The 16506-nt window shown below is 46.3% G+C and overlaps 1 protein-coding gene across 8 annotated transcripts in view; it reads left to right on the top strand.

The window, feature by feature from the left end:
* Positions 1-2449: 2449 nt before the first annotated feature.
* Positions 2450-16506, top strand: part of LOC147120372 (cytoplasmic dynein 1 intermediate chain 2-like) — a 125777-nt gene continuing 111720 nt past the window's right edge. For 2 of the 8 annotated variants that reach the window (XM_085986208.1, XM_085986209.1), the window contains exon 1: positions 2453-2604. The gene's annotated coding sequence lies outside the window, so the exon portion shown is untranslated. Of the gene's footprint in view, positions 2605-16506 lie in introns of all 8 variants that reach the window. The other 6 variants (XM_085986206.1, XM_085986205.1, XM_085986210.1 and 3 more) reach the window with 6 other exon arrangements.

Genomic DNA, 16506 nt, shown 5'->3' with positions numbered 1-16506 from the left:
GGCTGGCTACCCATCTGCCCCTGTTCCTGGCTGGCTGGCCACCCATCTCCCCCTGTTCCTGGCTAGCTAGCTATTTATCTATCTATCTCCCCCTGTTCCTGGCTAGCTAGCTAGCTATCTATCTCCCCCTGTTCCTGGCTAGCTAGCTAGCTATCTATCTCCCCCTGTTCCTGGCTAGCTAGCTATCTATCTATCGCCCCCTGTTCCTGGCTGGCTAGCTAGCTATTTATCTATCTCCCCCTGTTCCTGGCTAGTTAGCTATTTATCTATCTATCTCCCCCTGTTCCTGGCTAGCTAGTTAGCTATCTATCTATCCATCTGCCCCTGCCCCTAGCCTGCTAGCTAGCCATCTATCTCCCCCTGTTCCTGGCTATCTATCTATCTATTTATCTATCTATCGCCCCCTGTTCCTGGCTAGCTATCTATCTATCTATCTCCCCCTGTTCCTGGCTGGCTGGCTAGCTAGCTATTTATCTATCTATCTATCTCCCCCTGTTCCTGGCTGGCTGGCCAGCTAGCTATTTATCTATCTATCTATCTCCCCCTGTTCCTGGCCAGCTAGCTATTTATCTATCTATCTATCTCCCCCTGTTCCTGGCCAGCTAGCTATTTATCTATCTATCTATCTCCCCCTGTTCCTGACTAGCTAGCTATTTATCTATCTATCTATCTCCCCCTGTTCCTGGCCAGCTATTTATCTATCTATCTATCTCCCCCTGTTCCTGGCCAGCTAGCTATCTATCTATCTATCTATCTCCCCCTGTTCCTGGCCAGCTAGCTATCTATCTATCTATCTATCTCCCCCTGTTCCTGACTAGCTAGCTATTTATCTATCTATCTATCTCCCCCTGTTCCTGGCCAGCTAGCTATCTATCTATCTATCTATCTCCCCCTGTTCCTGACTAGCTAGCTATTTATCTATCTATCTATCTCCCCCTGTTCCTGGCCAGCTGGCTATTTATCTATCTATCTCCCCCTGTTCCTGACTAGCTAGCTATTTATCTATCTATCTATCTCCCCCTGTTCCTGGCCAGCTAGCTATCTATCTATCTATCTCCCCCTGTTCCTGGCCAGCTAGCTATTTATCTATCTATCTCCCCCTGTTCCTGACTAGCTAGCTATTTATCTATCTATCTATCTCCCCCTGTTCCTGGCCAGCTAGCTATCTATCTATCTATCTCCCCCTGTTCCTGGCCAGCTAGCTATCTATCTATCTATCTCCCCCTGTTCCTGGCCAGCTATTTATCTATCTATCTATCTCCCCCTGTTCCTGGCCAGCTAGCTATCTATCTATCTATCTCCCCCTGTTCCTGGCCAGCTAGCTATCTATCTATCTATCTCCCCCTGTTCCTGGCCAGCTAGCTATTTATCTATCTATCTCCCCCTGTTCCTGGCTAGCTATCTATCTATCTATCTATCTCCCCCTGTTCCTGACTAGCTAGCTATTTATCTATCTATCTATCTCCCCCTGTTCCTGGCCAGCTAGCTATCTATCTATCTCCCCCTGTTCCTGGCCAGCTAGCTATCTATCTATCTATCTATCTCCCCCTGTTCCTGACTGGCTATCTATCTATCTATCTATCTATCTCCCCCTGTTCCTGGCCAGCTAGCTATCTATCTATCTATCTATCTCCCCCTGTTCCTGGCCAGCTAGCTATCTATCTATCTATCTATCTCCCCCTGTTCCTGGCCAGCTAGCTATCTATCTATCTCCCCCTGTTCCTGGCCAGCCAGCTATCTATCTATCTATCTATCTCCCCCTGTTCCTGGCCAGCTAGCTATCTATCTATCTATCTATCTCCCCCTGTTCCTGGCCAGCTAGCTATCTATCTATCTATCTATCTCCCCCTGTTCCTGGCCAGCTAGCTATCTATCTATCTATCTCCCCCTGTTCCTGACTGGCTATCTATTTATCTATCTATCTCCCCCTGTTCCTGGCCAGCTAGCTATCTATCTATCTCCCCCTGTTCCTGGCCAGCTATCTATCTATCTATCTCCCCCTGTTCCTGGCCAGCTATCTATCTATCTATCTATCTCCCCCTGTTCCTGGCCAGCTATCTATCTATCTATCTATCTCCCCCTGTTCCTGACTGGCTATCTATCTATCTATCTATCTATCTATCTCCCCCTGTTCCTGACTGGCTATCTAGCTATCTATCTATCTATCTCCCCCTGTTCCTGGCCAGCTATCTATTTATCTATCTATCTATCTCCCCCTGTTCCTGACTAGCTGGCTATCTATCTATCTATCTCCCCCTGTTCCTGGCCAGCTGGCTATCTATCTATCTATCTATCTATCTATCTCCCCCTGTTCCTGGCCAGCTGGCTATCTATCTATCTATCTATCTCCCCCTGTTCCTGACTAGCTGGCTATCTATCTATCTATCTATCTATCTCCCCCTGTTCCTGACTAGCTGGCTATCCTCTCTGAGAGAGCTGGTTCTATGTGTGACTCCTCTGTGAGCCTGACTGTTTCTCTGCCCCTGCGCGAGCACGCGCTCAGCTGGACGGAAGTGGCGTGCGGTGCGGCAGTTGGCGGCGCCATCTTGTGGGTCGGTCCGGTTGGAGCTGTGACTGGGGGAACGTGTCGATTCGATTGCTCAGGTCAGTTAATAACGGGCAGCTTGGCTTAATGCTGCTGGTCAGGGGACGGAGTTCAGGAGAGCCCCAGGCTGTGCCGTGTCAGTCCGGGACCAGGCCTGGCGGCCTGGGTTCTCCCTCAGAAGAAAGGGGTGTACTTTAGTTCGGTGTGTTGGCGCTGACAGAGGCCGTTGACGGCAAGTAGTCAGCTGGCCGAGGTGTGGCGAGCAGGGCGGAGATCCCCGGCACAGTGAGGTTCCCCATCAGAGCTGATGGCGACGAGTTGCTGTTCCTGAGGAAAACTGATACTGAGGGAGAAATAGAGGATTCTCTGGGGTCTTGTGTACATTGCTGTTATTGGTGCTATTTGTAGGTTGATCGACCCCAGTAGATACAGTAACTGTCTCTTGCATTTCATAGAATTACATAGACATTACAACAGGGAATCGGGCCTGTCAGCCTCACCAGTCAGTGTTGGTGTTCATCCTCCACAAGAGCATCTGTGGGTTCGGGTCCAAGCACAATGGAAGGGCAGCAAATTATGTCAGGAATGTGACTGTTTAGGGGCCCCTGATCAGTATCAGACAAGGGGGACTGAAGGAGGTGCAGCTAGCTTATCACACGCAAAAGTTTGGGGAAAGGCTTAGCGGAAGCTCACTTAATAGTTTATATTTTTAAAATGGTATTTTATCCAAAGAGCATATTCCCAACGTGACCAGGAAGCAGTTATACATTATACCTGTTCAGGATGACTTAGCATTGTGCATCTTCCTTGCTCAAGAGAAAGATGCAGCATTGAAGATTGAAGCAGCACCCAGTTACTCACTTGGGGGTGGGGGGAGCGTGGTACTTGGCCACGCAGCCAACTCAGTGCCAACTAGGCTGCACCAGTAGACACTGCTCCACAATACATGGAACCATGTTTGGAGCACGGTATCAGGCACCAGGAAGAGGAGTGGTATGTTTATCGGACAGGTTTTCATACAGGGGCATCCTGGGGCAAGTCAGCAGTTCTTACTCCCACGGTGTGTACTAAATAAGCAAGGTCAACAATTATTTTTCTGGGTTATTAAACCATTTATGGATGGGAGCTGCTAGCCTTGGATTTGATGTCACTGGGTTAGAAACTGTGATTGCAACAAGATTTTCCATTTATTTCCCTGTGTCTCTCTTTCCAATGATTGTTTGTTGTATTTGTTTAATCAGTGTTGTATTTGTTCAGTTTGGACAACATAATGTAAAGGAATATGTAGTACTTCTCCCGACACCCTTTCCTTATTGGGGATTTCCTCTCGTTATTGCCTCAGGCTTGTGTCTCTTCTGGATAGGGCCACTGGCTTTTCTGAAGCAACAAGGAAGACTGCCTAATCCCCTTTTACAGCACAGCCATTTACTTTCCAGGGGTCAACTTTTCAAATTTATCTCCATCTCTCCTGTCCTCACTCCACCTCATCCCTGGTCCTCCTGTCCTCTTAACTTCTCAGTGCATGTGATCTCTTCCCTTCTAAACCCTTGACCATCCCACCTCCGAGATCGTCTTAACCTCATCAATGAACACCCAAGCGGGAGAAGTGATCTGCTATTCAGAAGATTTTGGAGGGAAAGGCTCATCATAAGCTCCTGTTTACCACAACTGCCTATTTTGAAAGAACCTTCCTTCACACTCGGAATTCAAATTATACAGCTGATACTGAATCAACTCTCAATTTTAAAACAACAAAATTGGAATCAGTCCTTGGGCGTTAATATAAGCATTTTAGAACATAGTTCTTAGAGTTTAATAGTGATTGACATCTGTGTGCTACCTTTCTGCAATATTATTCATAAAGGAAAAAAAGAAAGACTTATATTTATATAACACCTTTCGCGACCACCGGACATCTCAAAGTGCCAAGGATGTACTTTTTTTTGGAGTGTAGTCAGTGTTGTAATGTGGGAAACGTGGCAGCCAATTTGCGCACAGCAAGCTCCCACAAATAGCAATGTGATAATGACCAGATAATCTATTTTTGTTATGTTGATTAAGGGAAAAATATTGGCCAGGACACCGGGGATAACTCCCCTGCTCTTCTTCGAAATAGTGCCATGGGATCTTTTACGTCCACCTGAGAGAGCAGATGGGGCCTCGGTTTATCGTCTCCTCCGAAAGACAGCACCTCAGACAGTGCAGCACTCCCTCAGCACTGGAATGTCAGCCTAGCTTTATGTGCTACCCACTGTGCCACAGCTGATACACAAGCATGGAGCCAGCCTCCTTACGTATACAGACAATGCCAAGCTTTACTTCTCTGCCACCACCCTCAAGTTCAGGATCATTGCCGTGTTTTTATTTATTCGTTTATGGGATGTGGGCACCACTGGCAAGGCCAGCATTTATTACCCATCCCTAATTGCCTTTGCGATAGTGGTGGTGAGCCGCCTACTTGAACTGCTGCAGTCCTTGTGGTGAAGGTACTCCCACAGTGCTGTTCGGTAGGGAGTTCCAGGATTTTCACCCAGCGACGATGAAGGTGGTGGTGTTCCCATGCGCCTGCTGCCCTTGTCCTTCTCGGTGGAAGAAGTCGCAGGTTTGGGAGGTGTTGCCGAAGAAGTCTTGGCGAGTTGCTGCAGTGCATCTTGTAGATGGTACACACTGCAGCCACGGTACGCCAGAGGTGAAGGGAGTGAATTTTTAAGGTGGTGGATGGGGTGCCAATCAAGTGGGCTGCTTTGTCCTGGATGGTGTCGAGCTTCTTGAGTGTTGTTGGAGTTGCGCTCATCCAGGCAAGTGGAGAATATTCCATCACACTCCTTACTTGTGCCTTGTAGATGGTGGAAAGGCTTTGGGGAGTCAGGAGATGAGACACTCGCTGCAGAATACCTAGCCTCTGATCTGCTCTTGTTGCCACAGTATTTATGTGGCTGGTCCAGTTAAGTTTCTGGTCAATGGGTGACCCCCAGGATGTTGATGGTGGGGGATTCTTTGATGGTAATGCCGTTGAATGTCAAGGGGAGGTGGTTAGACTCTCGCTTGTTGGAGATAGTCATTGCCTGGCACTTCTGTGGCGCGAATGTTACCTGCCACTTATTAGCCCAAGCCTGAACTTTGTCCAGGTCTTGTTGCGTGCGGGCATGGACTGCTTCATTATCTGAGGAGTTGTGAATGGCGCTGAACACTGTGCAGTCATCATCGAACATCCCCATTTCTGACCTTATGTTGGAGGGAAGGTCATTGATGAAGCAGCTGAAGATGGTTGGGCCTGGGACACTGCCTTGAGGAACTCCTGCAGTGATGTCCTGGGGCTGTGATGATTGACTTTCAACCACCACAACCATCTTCCTTTGTGCTAGGTATGACTCCAGCCAGTAGTGCGTTTTCCCCCCCCCCGATTCCCATTGACTTCAGTTTTACTAGGGCTCCTTGATGCCCACTCTGTCAAATGCTGCCTTGATGGTAAGGGCAGTCACTCTCACCTCACCTCTGGAATTCAGCTCCTTCGTCCATGTTTGGACCAAGGCTGTAATGAGGTTGGGAGCCGAGTGGCCTTGGCGGAACCCAAACTGGGCCTCAGTGACCAGGTTATTGGTGAGTAAGTGCCGCTTGATAGCACACTCGATGACACCATCCATCACTTTGCTGATGATTGAGAGTAGACTGATGGGGTGGTAATTAGCCGGGTTGGATTTGTCCTGCTTTTTGTGGACAGGACATACCTGGGCAGTTTTCCATATTGTCGGATAGATGCCAGTGTTGTAGCTGTACTGAAACAGCTTGGCTATAGGTGTGGCTAGTTCTGGAGCACAAGTCTTCAGCACGATAGCCGGAATGTTGTCGGGGCCCATAGCCTTTGCTGTATCCAGTGCGCTCAGCTGTTTCCTGATATCATGTGGAGTGAATCGAATTGGCTGAAGACTGGCTTCTGTGATTGTGGGGATCTCGGGAGGAGGCCGAGATGGATCATCCACTCGGCACTTCTGGCTGAAGATGGTTGCAAACGCTTCAGCCTTGTCTTTTGCACTCACGTGCTGGGCTCCACCATCATTGAGGATGGGGATATTCATGGAGCCTCCTCCTCCCGTTAGTTGTTTAATGGTCCACCACCATTCACGACTGGACGTGGCAGGACTGTAGAGCTTTGATCTGATCTGTTGATTGTGGGATCGCTTAGCCCCGTCTATAGCATGCTGCTTCCACTTTTTAGCATGCATGTGGTCCTGTGTTGCAGCTTCCCCAAGTTAGCACCTCATTTTTAGGTATGCCTGGTGCTGCTCCTGTACACCCCTTGTTGAACCATGATTGGTCCCCTGGCTTGATGGTAATGGTAGAGTGGGGGATATGCCAGGCCATGAGGTTACAGATTGTGGTGGAATACAATTCTGCTGCTGCTGATGGCCCACAGTGCCTCAAGGATGCCCAGTTTTGAGCTGCTACATCTGTTCTGAATCTATCCCATTTAGCACGGTGGTAGTGCCACACAACATGATGGAGGGTGTCCTCAGTGTGAAGACTGTCTCCACAATGACGGTGCGGTGGTCACTGCTACCATTGCTGTCATGGACAGATGCATCTGGGACAGGTAGATTGGTGAGGACGAGGCCAAGTAGATTTTTCCCTCGTGTTGGTTCTCTCACCACCTGTTGCAGGCCCAGACTGGCAGTTATTTTCTTCAGGACTCGGTCAGTAGTGGTGCTACCGAGCTACTCTTGGTGATGGACATTGAAGTCCCCCACTCAGAGTATATTCTGTGCCCTTGCTACTCTCAGTGCTCCTTCCAAGTAGTGTTCAACATGGAGGATTCATCAGCTGAGGGAGGACGAGAGGTGGTAATCAGCAGGAGGTTTCCTTGTCCATAAGCCATGAGACTTCATGACGTCCGGAGTGAATGTTGAGGACTCCCAGGGCCACTCCTTCCCGACTGTATACCACTGTGCTGCCACCCCTGCTGGGTCTGCCGGTGGGACAGGACATACCCAGGGATAGGGATGGTGATGTTTGGCTGAATGGTATGAATCTGAGAGTGATTATGTCAGGCTTGACTAGTCTGTGGGACAGCTCCCCCAATTTTGGCACAAGTCCCCAGCTGTTGGTGAGGAGGACATTGCAGGGTCGACTGGGTTGAGTGTGCTGTTGCCGGTGCCGTGGTCGATCGGGTAGTGTGTCTGGTTTCATTTTTATTATTGTGTTTCATAGTGGTTTGATACAACTGAGTGGCTTGCTAGGCTATTTCAGAGGGCAGTTGAGAGTGAACCACAGTGGGTCTGGAGTAACATATATATAGGCCAGACTTGGTAAGGATGGCAGATTTCCTTCCCTAAAGGACATTAGTGAACCAGATGGGTTTTTACGATAGTCTCATGGTCACGGTTGCTGATAGTAGCTTTTTATTCCAGATTAATTTAATTGAAATTAAATTCCCCAGTGGTGGGATTTGAACTCACGTCTCTGGATCATTAGTCCAGGCCTCTGGATTACTAGCCCAGTGACATTACCACTACGCTACCGTCCCCCTGACATTAAATCATGGATGAGCCACTTTGTTATCTAGTCAACTTTGGCAAGACTGAAGCAATCCTTTATAGCCCCTTTCTCCATTTCCCATTCCTGGAAGCTTGCCTTGAATGAACCTGATGACCCTACACAACCTAAGTGCTCTGTCTAGTCCTGAGATTCAAACCTCGCAACTCAGTCATTGCAAAACTGTCTACCATTTGTGAAATATCGCCCACTGCTGCTGAAACACCATTCATGCCTTTGTTACCTCCAGGCTTAACTTGTCTTTCTTTGAAGACCTTCCAAACTGTAAATTAACAAGGATTCCGCCACCTGCATCCTGTCATTTATTATGTTTTGCTCCACCAGTTGTTGTTGAGTCTTCAGTAATTATGCCCAAATATTCTGAAATCCAATTATTAAAGACCTATGCTTTGTTATATTGCTCCTCATTTTTAAAAGCCTCCTCAACTGTGCCTTCAGTTATCTCCCTAACTTTCCTTCCAAACTGCTGTTTGGTCTCTGAATCCTCCATTTGTAAAGCAAAGTAAGTATAACTTGTTGTCAGAGGAAGGCACACAGATGTCATTTGGGAGTTTGAATTTGGATCACAACAATTACATAAAAATCCCAAGGCACTTTTATAGGTTGGTGTAGTGAAAATGGACTTTGAGTTGGGAAAGGAGAGATTAGCAGGGGTGATGAGAGGCTTGGTGGAAGAGATGGGTTTTCAGGAGGTTTTTAAAAAGGTTTGTGGAAGGTGGAGGTAATTCCTGACAGGCGGTTTGAAGGCTCTGCCACCAATGGGTGGGTGGGGGATGGAGATGCAAACGAAGCTGAAGTCAACAGCTTATGGATTAAGGTATTATCTGGGTCTTTATATCATGGCATACTACTCAGTTTTGTTTGTAAGGATATTTGAAACCAGTAGAATTTAGGTACAATGCATTGAAATTAGGACTGCTTTCCTCGATCATCCATGATTCCAGTTGTAAAGTGTATTACGTCACTTTGAAATTTAATCCAGCATCCTGTTCTTTGACCCCATACAGTGTGATACATTATATGCTTTTGGCCCCATTTACTATCCATCAGCATACTTTCCATCCCCACAGCATTGATTGCTTTCACCCCTAACTCTCTCCTCAGCGGCTGTGCTTTTGTTGTCTCAAGACTCCCTTGCAAGCCTCCTGAGCTCCTCACTCCACAATCTGATGTGCTTAAAACTCTGCCTCTCACTTCCTGTCCTGCTTACACCGTTCTTGCCAACCTTTGCTGGCTTTCTGTCTCAGTGTACTGAATTCAGGTATCAACCAAAACTCGCTTTCACAGCCACATATATTTCCTCAGCAACTGTCTCTGGCTCTGACTTATTCCACGTGGATTCCAACTGAAATTCCACCCAGGACTACAGATATCTCCAAGATATTCAGCGTTCCTCAAACCACTGCTCTCGCCGTATCCTGAGATCCACGCTGAATGCTATGCGCCGCCACATGAACACTCTCGACACCTCTCTTCAGCAGCACCGACTCACTCCATCTCAAAGCTGTCCTGGTCCGCAGTTCCATTTCATCCTTCGCCTCATCCGGCGCTTTAACAAAAAACTTTTTTTCTTCCTTTCAGGTGTCGAGGATCGCAAGCTTCAACAACTCTTGGACACCAACGCCCCTCCGGAACCTTCTTCCCCCTTCACTTTCCTCTGACCCCATCCCCTCTCCCAATCTCACCCCTGCCGCGTTTTCACTATCCCCTCTGACCTTCTCTTCTCTGACCCTGAACAATCAGTTCTTAGCAAAGGCCTGAGCTTCATCCCCTTACGACCCCACCTCAATGAATTTTGAGCTTGGCATGATGCTGAGCTCTTTTTCCGCTGCCTTTGTCTCCCAGCCCACTTCTTTGGTCAGGAGTCTTGCCCCGCACACGGCTGACCCGTTCTCCCGCTTTCAGAATTCTTGTTCTACCTGGACCCCTCCCTCTGGCCTCTTAACCTCTCTAGATCTTTTCATTGCAAACTGCTGGCGTGACATCGGCCATCTCAATTTCTCTGCTCCCCTCATTCACTCCAACCTACCTCCCTCTGAACTTGCAGCACTCCATTCTCTCAGATCCAACCCCAACATTGTCATTAAACCTGCTAACAAGGGTGGTGCTGTTGTTGTTTGGTGAACCGACCTCTACCTAGCGGTAACTGAACGGCAACTCTCTGACACCCCCCCCCCCCCCCCCCCCACCTCTGCCTGTACCATGACCCCACGACTGAACATCAAGCCACCGTTTCCAAGACTGTCACTGACCTCATCCCCTCTGGAGATCTTCCCCCTACGGGGAATAGGTTATTGACAAACATTCACTACAAGCCCACTGACTCCCAAAGCTACCTGGACTACACTTCCTCCCACCCCGCTTTCTGTAAGGACTCTATTCCATTCTCCCAGTTTCTCTGTCTCCACCGCATCTGCTCTGACGATGCCACCTTCCATACCAGTGCTTCCGACATGTCTTTTTCCTCAACCGAGGATTCTCCTCTACTGTGGTTGACACGGCCCTTGACCTTGTCTGTTCTATCTCCCGCACTTCTGCCCTCACCTTTGCCCCTCCCTCCCAGAACCATGATAGGGTTCCCCCTGTCCTCACCTTTCACCTCACCAGCCTCCACATTCAACCGATCATCCTCCGCCATTTCCGCCACCTCCAACATGATCCCACCACCAAACACATCTTTCCCTCACCTCCCCTTTCAGCATTCCGAAGGGACCGCTCCCCCCGCGACACCCTGGTCCACTCCTCAATCACCCCCAACAGCCCTTCCCCTTCGCCCGGCACCTTCCCATGCAAGCGCAGGAGATGCAACACATGCCCTTATACCTCCCCCCTTCCCACTATTCAGGGCCCCAAACATCCCTTCCAGGTGAAACAGCGATTTACTTGTACTTCTTGCAATTTAGTATACTATATTCGCTGCTCACGGTGCGGTCTCCTCTACATTGGGGAGACCAAACACAGATTGGGTGACCGCCTTGCGGAACACCTCCGTTTAGTCTATAAGGGTGACCCCGAGCTTCCGGTCGCCTGTCATTTTAATTCTCTTCTCCGCTCCACTCCCACTCAGACCTCACGTTCCTCGGCCTCTTACACTGTTCCACTGAAGCTCAACGTAAGCTCGAGGAACAGCACCTCATCTTTCAATTAGGCACTTTTCAGCCTTCTGGACTCAACATAGAGTTCAACAATTTCAGATCATAACCTCGGCCGCTATCATTTTTTCCCCCCCTTTTTGTTTGTTTGTGTTTTCTTCTCTCTCACATGGCAGCTGTCTTTCATTCTGCCAGCGCAATTTACACTTCATCTAGAGCCATCTTTTGTTTCTTAACCTGTCCCATTACCATCTCCTTTTGCCTTGAATTTCTCTTAATGTCTCTTAACCTCTCCTGCCTTCTATCCTATCACAGGCCTTCCCTTTTGTTCTTTCATCCCCTCCCCTCTTTCCCAGCTCCTACACTTGCTTAAAAATCTGTTCCATTTCCTGCTTTTTTCCAGTTCTGACGAAAGGTCATCGACCTGAAACGTTAACTCTTTCTCTCTTCACAGATGCTGCCTGACCTGCTGAGTATCTCCAGCATTTTCTGTTTTTATTTCAAAATCCTTGTCCTTGTTTACACATCCTTGCATAGTCTTCTCCAATCTTGCATCTCAGCCTGAGCCTTGCAGTGCTCCAACTCTATGCTCCTATGTATTCTTCCTCCTGGCATTCCTCACTTCATGGTAGAGCCTTCTGCTATCCAAGAACTGCCTTCTGGAGCTTCCTCTCTAAATGTTTTTACCTTGCTACTCCTGTTCTTCCCTGCCCCCCCATTTTTTTAAAAGCCTGATTAAAACATATCTTTTAGATGATGCATTCGGCCACCTCTCCTAATTCTTCTGCTCCTAGATCTTCTACAAACTCTACTCCTGACTCAATCCCCTTTCCAGCTACTCTCTTGGGCTTAACTTGCCAACTTATAATATTTATGTCCTGTTTGACCTTGAATGGAGTTTTAAACCTACATCCTATCCATTGCCAAGAATGCTTGGGTCCACCTCAGTACATTGCCTGCCTTTGTGCCTCCCTCAGCCCCTCCAAAGCTGATAACTTTATGCATGCCTTTGTCACCTTCAGACTGAACTACTCTAACACTCTTTGCTGGTAACCCTTCCTCTACCCTCCATAGACACCCACTGCTCAAAACTGCTTCACATATTCTGTCCCACACTAACTTCTGCTTGCTCATTACCTCAGCCCTTGCTAACCTATGCTTTTTTCCTATCCCCAAATGCATTCAATTCAAAATTCTTGTCCTAGTCTATGAATGGGTTTGTCCCATCCTATATCTGCACTCTCCTACAGCCCTTAATTCTTTTCTGAATGATCCTTTTCTATGGCCTTCTGTGTATGCTCCCTCTCTTTGCTCCACCGTTGATAGCAGAGCCATCAGCCGCCTCGGTCCTTTTCTTTAGAATTACCTTCCTAAGTTTCTTCACCTTTGAAAACATCCTCAAAATCCAGCTCTTCCACCTAGCTTTCGGTCACCCCTTTAACCTTTTATTACTGTCTGTTTTAGTGCCTTGGGATATTTTATTACATTAAAGACACTTTTATAGTCATCATATTATATAGTTGTAATAAATTTAAAATATTGAATGTTTCATATCAAACATTGGACATGCAAAATTGAAACAATTAAGAGTGTATTGCTGCATCTTGCTACAGTAATAGATGCATCGCCGAGTTGTGAGATGTAGGCTCTTTCAAGTTTTGTTCCTTTTTGAACTTGTAATGTCTGTTGGGACCTTTGGTAAGGCATTAAGTGGGGGCTAGGTACTTTTTTGGTGGAAGAAATTATTGAAGCTGCTTTCATGCCCTGTTCAAGAGTTTTGTTGGCTGAGGTCTGGGAGAAGTTGCCTGCCTATTGCATTGGTCAGACAAATCGTATTTGGGGGAAAAAAAGGCAAAACACTGCATCAGAACACATTGGCCTGTATTTTCCGATCCCTGCGGGTGTGTACGAGCTGTGTACACACCCATAGGGACCTCGCAAATGCCGGTTTCAGGCATGTGAAGCACATGTGCTGAAAACCGGCATTTCCGATCTGTCAAGAATGCTCTTGACAGATCGGACGCCTGCCCTGGAGAAGGGCCTCTGCGGGTGGAGAGTTCCGCTTTCTGTAGAACTTCCGCCCGCTGAAATCCCTTAAAAATCTTACCAGCATAAGAGTTTAAAAAAAGTATTAAAAAAAAATTTTAAAAATTTCCCCATTTATAATTTTAAAATACTTGAAAATAAGGTAAGTTTATTTTTAGCCCTGTAAAAAACTTCAATTTTTTTTTTCAAAAATTACATTTTTGTTCACTTTAATTTAATGTAATTTTAACTAATTTTAAAAACATGATCTTAAAAAAAAAAATGTATAATGTTTTGATGTGTTTTTTCATTGATCTCCATTCATACTTTTGACAGGTCTAAGCTGTCAAAAGTATGAAGGGAGATTCCCTTCTCCCATTGGCTCCCCATGGCCCACGTGATCCCAGGGTCGCTTGCGAACCGCATGCGCTGCTGGGATACGTGGGCCATGTGCATTTTGTCGTGGAGAGGCCCAGGAGCAGAAATGGCCTCACCTCTGGAGCCCTCCGGTAAGGGCGTAGATTTTTTTCCAGATCGGAGGCCTCCGCACGCAGGAAGCCTCTGACCCGTATTTTCCGATCGATGTGCCACACTTGATTGGGGAATAGTGATTTCTGACCCCTAGGGGAGAAAAAAAGTAATATTACGGCAATGTTACGGAGGTGAAAGTAGGCGGTCTTTGTGATGGTTTTGTAATAAGGGGTTAGAAACACAACTCGGTCAAAATTGGTGGGTGAGCTGCTTGCAGGCCTGTGTCAATGCTGCTCTAGAGTTAACTAGCAGGACTGGCAAGAAAGCAGGATGGCTATGACTCGCCTTGCAATTTCCACTCCTATTGTCGAGCTCCTGAATTCTACTTGATGGCTTTCCACAGTAATGGAACTTAGATTGACAAGTCAGTAGAGGAGGGGATTGAAGTTGTCTCACCCATTGTATAGTGCTGTCTGGTTTTGTTCCAGTGCACGGTGATATTCTGTTGTCTGATTAGAGAATTGTTCTTTAAACAAAATTACAAATTAGATGGTCCAGTGCCTGGCACGTTAATGCAGTTCTCCATAAGTTCAGTTTAAAATCCCACCTATGCAGGAAGTTTGTGGGATGTGAAGAAGACTAGGTACTTCCTCACAGGGTAATTCAGGAATGTGTTTAAAAATCATAGAGGATTTAAATAGAGTTAGTTTATGTGCATCTCCTGTTTTAGGAAATGGCTGAGAGCAGATTTGCAAAAAATAAATGGCTGCATTTTTGTTCTCACTAAAGCAGCTAATGTTTTCAAATGGAATGAAATGGAACATTGACATATTTCAGTTCGCATCTACAGTTCCCAATCAAGTATAACTGCCAGCTGCATATTAACTTTCCCTGTACTTTACACAACAGTGTATCTTAGCCACAACCTCAGAAGAACACTTTTGTTGGTTGACCTTTCTATTTTCCTCAACAGTCGTCGATGTGGTTGCCAATTTTGCACCAATCAATCTCAAATTATGAACAGTTTGAGTTGTGGGATTATAGCTGAGTTGTGGTGGTACAGGGCACAATTTTGAAATTTGCAAAAGACACGATACTTGGAAGTGTAGTAAACAGTGAAGAAGATAGTAATAGACTTCAAGAAGACAGACACAGGCTGGTGGAATGGGCGGACACATGGCAGATGAAATTCAGCGCAGAGAAGTGTGAGGTGATACATTTTGGTAGGAAGAATGAGGGGAGACCATACACACTAAATGGTACAATTTTAAAGAGGGTGCAAGAACAGAGAGACCTGGGGTGCTTGTGCAGGTTAACAAAGCAGTTAATAAAGCATGTGGAATCCTGAGCTTTCTAAATAGAGGCATAGAATACAAAAACCAGGAAGTTATGCTAAACTTATATAAAACACTAGTTCGGCCCCAGCTGGTGTATTGTGTCCAATTCTGAGGACCACACTTTAGGAAGGACATGAAGGCTTGGGAGAGGATACAAAAGAGATTTACTAGAATTATTCTAGAGATGAAGGATTACAGTTACTGGATAGATTAGAGAAGCTGGGGTTGTTCTTGGAGCAGAGAAGGCTGAGAGGAGATTTAATAGAGGTGTTTAAAATCATAGAGGATTTAAATAGAGTAAATAAAGAAAAAGTGCTTCCAATGGCTGAAGGGTCAATAACGAGAGGTCACAGATTTAAGGTGATGGGCAAAAGAACCAGAGGTGACATGAGGAAAAACTTTTTTACACGAGTGGTTAGGATTTAGAATGCACTGCCTGATCGGGTTGTGGATACAGATTCAGTAATAGCCTTCAAAAGGGAATTGGATAAATACTTGAAGGAGAAAAAATTGCAGGGATATGGGGAAAGAGTGGGGGAGTGGGACTAATTGGATTGCTCTTTGAAAGAGCCAGGCAGACTCGATGGGCCGAATGGCCTCCTTCTGTGCTGTACTATTAATAATTCTATGATTCTAGCCACTGGGAACTGGGTGAGACTGTTCAAGTTGATTTTGTGTTAGGACCCAGCCAGCAGTGTGGGACATCATTATGCTTCTCTCTGTTTAATAGTAGAAATACAAGAATAGTAGTGGAAAGTGATGTCTCTACATCAGTTCATGTGTTCCTCAGTGCATGGATAAAACTCATCTGTTCTTTGCATAACTACATCTTGCATTACAAGACCTGCAGGTGAAAGAAAAAAAGCATTTAAGGCCATAAAGGAAAATGGCACAGAATTAAGATGGATCCAATATCAAAAGGTATCCCTGGAGTGTAAAAAGGGCATCAAAATGGCAAAGAACATTTTTGAATTTATTAGTTTTTTTAGTTATATTAAGAGAAAAAGAAAAAAGGGATGGAATGGGGCCAGTTAAAGTGGGATTGGGTGGAGGGGGCGGCATGGCAACTGAGGCACAGTCTGCAAAAGTTCTAAATAAGTTTTTTTGCCTCTTTTTACCAAGGAGGAGACAGGTAACCCATTAGATCTGGAAAGGTGACTATAGGGTGTGGCAGAGGTAAGCTGTGACAGTATTCACATTACTATTAGCCTTGGCTGTTGACTATCTGCAAACTTAAATTGAATAAATCTCAGGAGCTGGATAAGATGCATTTGAGGATTCTTAAGGAAATAAGGGAGGAAACTGAAGGAACTGTGGCGCAATCTTTCAGAAATCACTGAATACTGCAGAGGTGCCTGGGGACTGGAGAAAGCAGACGTTACTCCAATTTTTAAAAAAGGTAGCAAAAGTGACCCAGGAAACTACAGACCAGTGAGTTTGCCATCCATTGTGGGTAAAGTTATGGAAAGCTTTGTTAAAGATAAGA

The sequence above is a fragment of the Somniosus microcephalus genome, chromosome 4 (genome assembly GCF_052327205.1).
Source record: "Somniosus microcephalus isolate GS21.2 chromosome 4, FLI_Smic_1.0, whole genome shotgun sequence".
NCBI lineage: Eukaryota > Metazoa > Chordata > Chondrichthyes > Squaliformes > Somniosidae > Somniosus > Somniosus microcephalus.
Note: the sequence above shows the minus strand (reverse complement) of the source record. Positions and strands in the feature narration are given on the sequence as shown.